Raw genomic sequence first — 8527 nt, forward strand, 5'->3', positions numbered from 1 at the left:
AGTTTCAGAACGTTCAGAAAACATTCAGAAGTAGCATTCCCGTAATGTTTGCAAAACTATAAAATGGAATGTTCCTTCAACATTTGCATAATTCAAACAGTTTTTAAAAAGTTTTTCAGAAGTAACGTTTTTGTAACTTAACGGGAACGCAAGCAGAATGTTCGTCAAGGTGGGACAGTCCGTTTCAAAAGTAAAAAATCCCATTCATTGTCTCTATAGAGATTTTTTTTTTTTTTTTTATCTACACCAATTTTATACATAGCACATCAGTGTGATTTCAAAATTTGAAAAATTCTGGAGAAGAACTGCATTACCCAACATCCTGAAGTGAAGATGCAGTTACCATGGAAATAGAAATTGCAGCAACCGCCCACTCCAGCATGACAATTGAGTTAATTGAGTTGGTCTGAGAACACTGGTAACCTGTGTAATATATTTGTAAATATCTGAATATTTTAATCTCTTCATGGCAATGAAGAGGGGGAGAACTGTGTCTGGAAGCAAGGCCGCTGTAGAAGCGGATGTTCAGCGTTCCTCTCAGTACCGTTCATGCTTCAGTATTCTTCAGATGTGTTTGGTCTGAGGGAATTTTCTCTCGGTTTTCCCAGCTTCAGGAGGCAGAGAAACGCTCCGTGTGCTAAGCTAGTGTGGCAGCTCTCGCTGCTTTAGCAATTAGCTCTGCAAATGTAAGTCCACAAATGTTGTGTCACCAAATGAGATTGTAATACAGCGAACAATGTCGTCCATTTGTTTTGGGTGTTTTCTGCAAGTGGCCAATCGCTTTATTTTGCATTAAGGCTGGCAGCATGCAGCAGTTTAGTTAATTTTAGGAACAGCATGTCTGTACAGGCCCACACAACAGAGAGAGAGAGAGAGAGAGAGCATTGTTCATCTGTCCCTCTCTCGCTCTCTCTCTCTCTCTCTCTCTCCATTCCACACCATCATACATACTTTCCTTTCAGCTCCAGCAGATTATTGGTTACTATAGTTTCAGTGCTGCTCGATTTCATTTCATGCTGTCAGTGGGTTGTAGAGGTGCACTAAAATTAATTCTGTACTGGGAAACTTCACACTAAATGACTTAGTCTTTCATTATTTAGTCAGCCTCATGTGATCTATTTATCTGTCAAGCCACAAGAAGGACTGAAAAAAAGGACTGTGTGTGTGTGTGTGTTTAATGTATTCGTTTTATTTTTACATTTATTAATTATTACCTTGCTTGTTTGGACATTTTTGAGCAAAGGTTTTCCAAAACACAATTTTCAGTACATTTAGTGAATGCCTCAGCACCATTTCTGATGTTTGTGTTTACCGTGGAGTACTGAGACGATTCCAGATGCAGAGGTGTGGGTGACATCTGATAGACAACTAATATTTAATCAGACTTCTTTTGATAGGAAGTCCAGAGGAACGGTTTGGGAAAGCAATCCTCATGGACTTGGGAATATCATGCTCCAGTGAGCAGACGATCATTGTCTCATCTCCCATAAAGAATCAGACAGATTTCAGACCCCATCATGAGATCCCAGCAGCTTCAGCACGAGTGCGATCGCTGAGCCGAGCCACTCGTGACATGTTGTTTCACATCTTTTGTGTGATATTATAGTACTGAGGCCATAATTTGCCCACGTATGTCACACACACACACACACACCAACAGTGGAGTGGATTATGAACATAATGGAGCTGCTTCACTGAGCAGTAAAGGGTTTTTCTAGTAATAATTGCTTTTCTTTACTGCTGTCATTTAAATGGGTTTAAGATGGCCCATAAAGCAGGACAGTGTGTGTGTGTTTGCCCTCTAGTCCTCGTAAAAAAAAAAACGCTCTGTGATCTTTCTATTTACATGAGCTCATATATTAACACAGGAGCTGTTGTCAGAGTCGGTCATTCTGAAGAATTTTATCTGAATAGGAGTGCACAAAAAGACAAAGGTATATACAGATGTCACTTTTAAAATATTGAACGCACTGTCGACATACAGTAGCTGGATCTCACAGTAATTGAATGATTGTGGTTAATTCAGAACAGAGGAACACTAGCATTCTGTGTTGACTATATTAGACCATACCTAGACCTTTTGTACCTTTTATGTATGTACCATTTAGGTATTAATATAAACACTTTAAAGGGACAGTTCACCAAAAAACTGAAAATTTGCTCTTAATTTACTCTTCCGCAGGCCATCCAAGATGTAGGCAACTTTTTTCTTCAGTAAAGAAGATTTTTAGCTGAAACCGTCATCCTTGGTGATTCATAAAATGCAAGTCAATGGCTACTGGCTCTTTGAGAGTCAAAAAAGCATATCAGGCAAGACAAAATACAGGCAAGTATTCAACCCAATCTCGGGACCTTAAACTCCTTCATTTCTCGCTGAACATTATTACCTGTAATCCGGAGCCTCAGGAAAACGGTCCATAGTGATGTCCAGTTCACAAATGAATAATTTTTTTTGGACTGGATCTTTTTAGGGAAGTAGATTAAACAGTTCACCAAATCAAACTGAAGCATCTGATACAGTTCACAGCTCCAGCTGCACAGATCTACAAGTTACTCAATCAAAACTCACTTTTGAGTTTTTGATTCACAGACTGCTGAATCAGTTATTTGAATCAGTTCAACTGACCGAAATAATTTAATTTCCCCGTTTGCCTGAGGCTCTGGATTACAGGTAATAATGTTGTAAATAATGTTCAGCTTCTCACACAGACCGATCGTTTTGCTTCAGAAGACATCAATATATTGCCAGGAGCCATGGGTATTCATTTTGTCCAGTATATTATTTTATAAAATTTTGCTGTCTTATGTTCTCTTAGGAAATTGTTACTCTACAAATACTCTTGAAGAAGATGTTAACAGTCAACCCTTCATCCATTTTAGATTTTTTTTTAAATCTAAAACAAACTTTAAAACCATTCTAAATTGCAATTGTACAGTATACTATTCCATCTTGCTACTCTCAGTGAAAATAGTCAAAGAGGCTTGAATGGTGTTTAAACACCAACTTTTTTGAATATTGAATTTGCTTTGTAAATTTGTACATTGATGAATAAGAAGCACAAATATTAAGTGGCAAACTGCCCACATTACTTTAGCACCTGCCTGATTAGAAAATATCAGAAAATCATGATTAGAGAAAATCAGGTAATAGCACAGAAATATCAGTGTCTAGCAGAATGTGCATATTGTAGTTCCTGGTTTCGAATCGCAGGGTCCGCTGCTTAGCTTCATCTTTTCCACTTGGCTCGGTCTGTGATGTCCTCCGGAGTTAGGTCCACTGCCCGCATGTCCTCCGTGATTCTGTCCATCCACCGTTTCTTAGGTCTTCCTCGCAGTTGGAGTGCTGTTCTTGCCACAGAGTCCTCGTTGCTGTGCATGACGTGGCCGTAGCACCTAAGACGGGCTTCTTTCAACTTCGCCGTGATTGTGGCAACTCGAAGTCTTCGCCTGAAGTCCTCGTTCATTACGTGATCGTGGAGAGTTAGCCCAAGCATCCATCGGAGCATCCTCATTTCCATCGCATGGAGGGCTAGCTTGTGTTTCTTGAAACCTACCTGCAAAGCTCCTGAGAAACTCTGCTCAAGTGCACCGAGGACAAAAGCTGCTTTAAACGCAAAGGATGCTCACACCAAATGTTGATTTCATTTAGTTAATAGAAGTTAATAGATACAGAAAATCTATTAATGACATTATTTTTGACAGCATCCTCATTTTACAGCATTTTTACACAAGTGCCTCAAACTTTTAACAGCACTGTAGCTTCGCAGGTAGGTTTCTTGAAGCGTCTCGGAGACACCGTTCTTCTGGATTGAGTCTGTCTCAGTTTCTTCATGTCACTCCAGACAGACGGATGATGATCAGATCAGATCTCTGTGTGCAGCACTGGCTGCTCTCAGACTCCTTGTGCAAAGAAAAATCTCACTGGATTATTACAATTATTGGCAAAATGAATGTTTGGAAATGTAAACTGATATTTCCTACTGACACACTACAGCTATATATATATATATATATATATATATACAACTATAATGTTTGGCCACCACTGTATATCCCAACCGGTGTGTCGTTGGGGACCCCCACCGTTGGCCAAGGACCATTAAAGTCCTTGTTACCAGCCGATACCACGAGGAGGTGGTGGAAGGGTTTCATCAGCCTTTTACTTCTGCTCTGATCAATAGAAAAAAGTACGCAGACATCTATTTAAAGAAAGTGCTGTTTGCCTAGCATAAGATTAATTGCACAAGGCAAACAATGCGAATAAGTTTGCATGTAATGAGACTAGTTTATATCGAATGACAATTACTTAAACTTAAAAGTACTTAATTTAAAAGCACTAAGCCAGCGCTGATTGGGGCCTGGTTACACTGAATAATGTGTGGTTAAGGCGGGCGTACACGGTGCGATTTTTGCTGTCGTACGAGCAATAAGATGCAGGTTTTTTCTCTGATATATACTGTGCACAAACATTTTAGTTAAAATCAAATGTCCGATATAATGAGATTATTAACAGGAACTGGAGAACATGTGCTGTAGATTCTAATTTCTCCAAATGTTTTCTCCAAGTTTTGTATTGGATAATTTAAGCATGCACATCAGTTCAGCAAGAAATGCAGTAAAGCAGTGCTCTATCCAGCTTAGACCCTATATTTCCTTTCTGTCTCTTTCTCTCTCAGATTAGCTTTCCCTTCCGGCCACGATTGCTATTTAGACACCCACCTTGCAATTGTTTACAGTATTGATTTATTTAGAGAGTGATTGGGGTTGGAGGGGAAATTAAAACGGCCTTCATCACAGCTGGCCCGGGGCCGGGAACTCTGTGACCGATCGTGTGTTTAAACGACAGGAACACACCACAACAATACTGAGTCTCTAAATATCATTATTTGTGTGATTCATTTGCCTAACTGGGACATCCTCGTGAAAATGTATCATGCTTTTACTATGACACTGTATCAGTTCCTATTGTAAATGTGCTGAGGCCAAACGCAGTAGTTATCAGAGCAGTCAAACAAGGCAAACATGACTGTTGTGCCAGTGAAATATTCTGAAACATCTTGTTATTTAGTATAATTGAGACACTATTATAGCTTTTGTTAATGTTTTTGAATCAGTTTTTATATTTATTACATTTTATACAATTATTATTATACAATTATTTTCTATTTTCATTTTTATTTTAGTTAAAGTTTTAGTAAATGTGTTGTATCTTTGAATGTCGCCTTGTAACAAGCTGACATAACACATTTGTATATATTTTGCTTGATTTCAGTTTATGTTTATTGTTATTCAAGTTATCATCATTATTATAATTATTTTTTATTTTATTATTATAATTTTTTAGGTTTTTTTAGTTAGCTGTAATTAATCTGTCTTGAGATTGACTATATATATATTTTTTGTTTTAATTATATTTAAATTAGATAAATGTATTAGGGTATTAGGGATACCCTAAGTATTAGGGATGTCAATTTAACACAATTATTTAGACAAACAAACAAACAAACAAATAAATAAATAAATAAATACAAATAATAATAAATAAATAAATAGATTAAAAATAATAAAAATAATAATAATAAATAAATAAATAAACAAATCCTCTTCATTTGAGGGTTTTCCTCAACAAATATTGATTTACAGAATGATTAATTTGATTTATTGATCATATTATCAGTGTATTATTTAGTCAATTTGAATCAGTTGACTGCCAGATATATCTAAACCCTAACAAAACCAATACCTCTACATCTAATCTTATCCATTCACAGCTCACCAAACCTAGATCAATGCACAGTCATAATAACTTTCCACAAATGACTAGTCTCATAAAAGCTGTATTACAAGCATTTTGCAGGCATTCAGTAGCTTTGTGTGAGAAACATAACTAAATATAAGAGCATTTTAAGATGTATATTATGCATATCCAGCTGTTATATGCTCTCTAATCCACTCATTTAGATGGAAAAATCAGCTCTTAATTGATTTTGATACGTTTCTGAACATTTGCGTTCAGTGGCCTCCATCGGTTCCCGCTGTTCCTCCAGCTTCCACCTCCAGCCTCTGAAGATCACGGCTCAATATGCCACGTGTCATTTGCCTTATTAAGGGCTTAGCCACTAATTGCATTAGGCATATTAGCATGTAAGCATTTGAGGCTTCTCAGTCACCCTAAAATGGGATTTTCCAGTCAGCAAAGAGCACATGAGCCTCATACTTAAACGTTTGGGCCAAAAAGCCATTTCATTTTGCTGCACACTGAAAGTGGACATTTAGAGTGCTGTTAACAACTAGAAACTCTAATTAATTCCTGATAAAAATGGTCCTGCATGGGCCCATAGGTGGGGTAAAACACCCCCTTGGTACAAATGTAATTTAATGTAATTTTAAAAATCTAATAACATGAAAACTCTGGATATTTTTCATACTTTGTTTATAATGTATGTCATTGTCACTAAAGCTATGATAACTTTTCTGAACACATTTAACTTTTGTTTCACAGAAAAAACAACAACAACATAGGCTCATTGGAAATACGTGCCTCTACCTACATCTTTGCGAAACTCAAATAACGTACCTATACATATGAATCGCTGCAGTTTCCAGTTGAAATGAACACTTGAGGCAGTACAACTCCCACAACTTTTATTCCTTTTCACACAAAGTATGATTTGCAGGTCCACAGTTTTGATAAATAAAGCCAAATTTTCACATAATTACTTCAGGAATAATATGTAATGAATTCAAAACTATTTTAACATGTTGCGATATTTGAAAACTGATGCATTTGAAGGTTAGCGTTACACATCCAGCTTCATATGCATGAGTTTTCTAATTCTTTAGGTTTTCTCGGTAGCTCACGCTATACAGTGTTGCGCTTCAGTGATGAAGAGCTCCGGTACGAACCGTGAAACTAGAGTTCAACAAAACAGCTCAAGTCTCAAGTAAGGAAGTTCAAATAGCCCAGCTCCATCAACAAATGTGTTTTTATATCACTTTTGCATTTGTTAACACTATCGGGCAGGTTTAGCGTTGTGTTTGGTGTTGGGGATATTTCCAACACGATACAGCATTAACTTTTAGCGACACTCCTCGGATATTTGAATTATGAAAAACCGCAATACGTACCTGAAGCAACGTAATAGAAACACAGAAATGCGTGCCTATATCAACGTAACAAATACGTGCTAGGGTCATGTATTGAAGTCGCATTTTAGTGCCACTCACTGGACGTTTCACTTTGAAACTGCCGTGAAACGTGCAGTAAGGTGCATAATAACGGTGCTGCAGAAATGGGTCCCACTTTATATATATGGCCTTAACTACTATGTACTTACATCAAAAAATAAGTACAATGTACTTATTGAAATGTGTTTAGAGGCACGTATTTCGAATGAGCCTGGGTAAGGGGGGCGTTTTGCCCCATTCTACCCTACTGTAAATTTTACAAAAGACAAACAAGGTAGAAACTGGAAAAACATCTAAAACAAAATATGGTTACAGTATTGCACTTTAGGGATGCACCGAATGTTCAGCAACCAAAATTCTATAATTATATTAGAATAAGTGAAAAGTCTGAATAAATTGTATGGTTCAAAGTCCAAAGCGCGAGGAAACTCTCCATCAACATTCATAAATGTTAGTATTTTACTGTTGTTCTGTAAAATTAAATTAAAAGTAAGACAATAATAATGATAATAATAATTACAACAGCTTTGTTAATACATTTATTATAACATCACACATAGTGTTCAAATCGGGACCTGCAATTATTTCTAATGTTTTAAAAGAAGTATCTTATGCTCAGCAAGGCTGTATTTATTTGTACAGTAAAAAAAAATGAAATGCATGCCTGATTCAAGAAGGGGTCTCAAAAATGGCCCAAAAATATTATTTTACTAACTTAATAAATTTTCAGTTAAATTGTGCTTTGTTGGTATAATTTTTTTAAATTCTTGTTTTGTAATAGATTTTTTTCTTTTCTTTGAAAAGCAAGACAAAACAGTAAAAAGCACATTTTGGCTATTTAATTCACGCAATGGTGAAAAAAAAAAAAACTGGCAAAATACATAGGGGAAAAAAAGTGAAAAACATGTTCGGTTTTCAGCCCTCGGTCCAGTGTTTCATCTTGTTCGGTTTCAACTTCGGCCAAGAATTTTCATTTCGGTGCATCCCTATTGCACTTAATACTTTTTTTTTGAGTGCTTTTTAAGGCTTGTTTATTTGTTAATGGATGCTTCCTAAATAAATAATTTTAAATTACCTAAATTAGTTAGTATATGACACATGATGAACATAATGTTGCTAATAATAAAAATAGAATTTTCTGAATATATACCATATAAAGTGAGTCAACTTAGTATATGACGCATGGCAGACTTAATATTAGCATGCCTGTTTTCAAGTTAACTTACAAATTAGTTAAGTACAAATGACTGATTTGTATGGATATACATGACTTTTTTTTAATGTAAATTAACCATATGTAAAGTTAAGTTTAAAATAGCCTAGTTGATTTTAATTACAA

The sequence above is a fragment of the Sinocyclocheilus rhinocerous genome, unplaced genomic scaffold, assembly GCF_001515625.1.
Source record: "Sinocyclocheilus rhinocerous isolate Xijiao unplaced genomic scaffold, SAMN03320098_v1.1 scaffold264, whole genome shotgun sequence".
In the NCBI taxonomy this organism is placed as follows: domain Eukaryota; kingdom Metazoa; phylum Chordata; class Actinopteri; order Cypriniformes; family Cyprinidae; genus Sinocyclocheilus; species Sinocyclocheilus rhinocerous.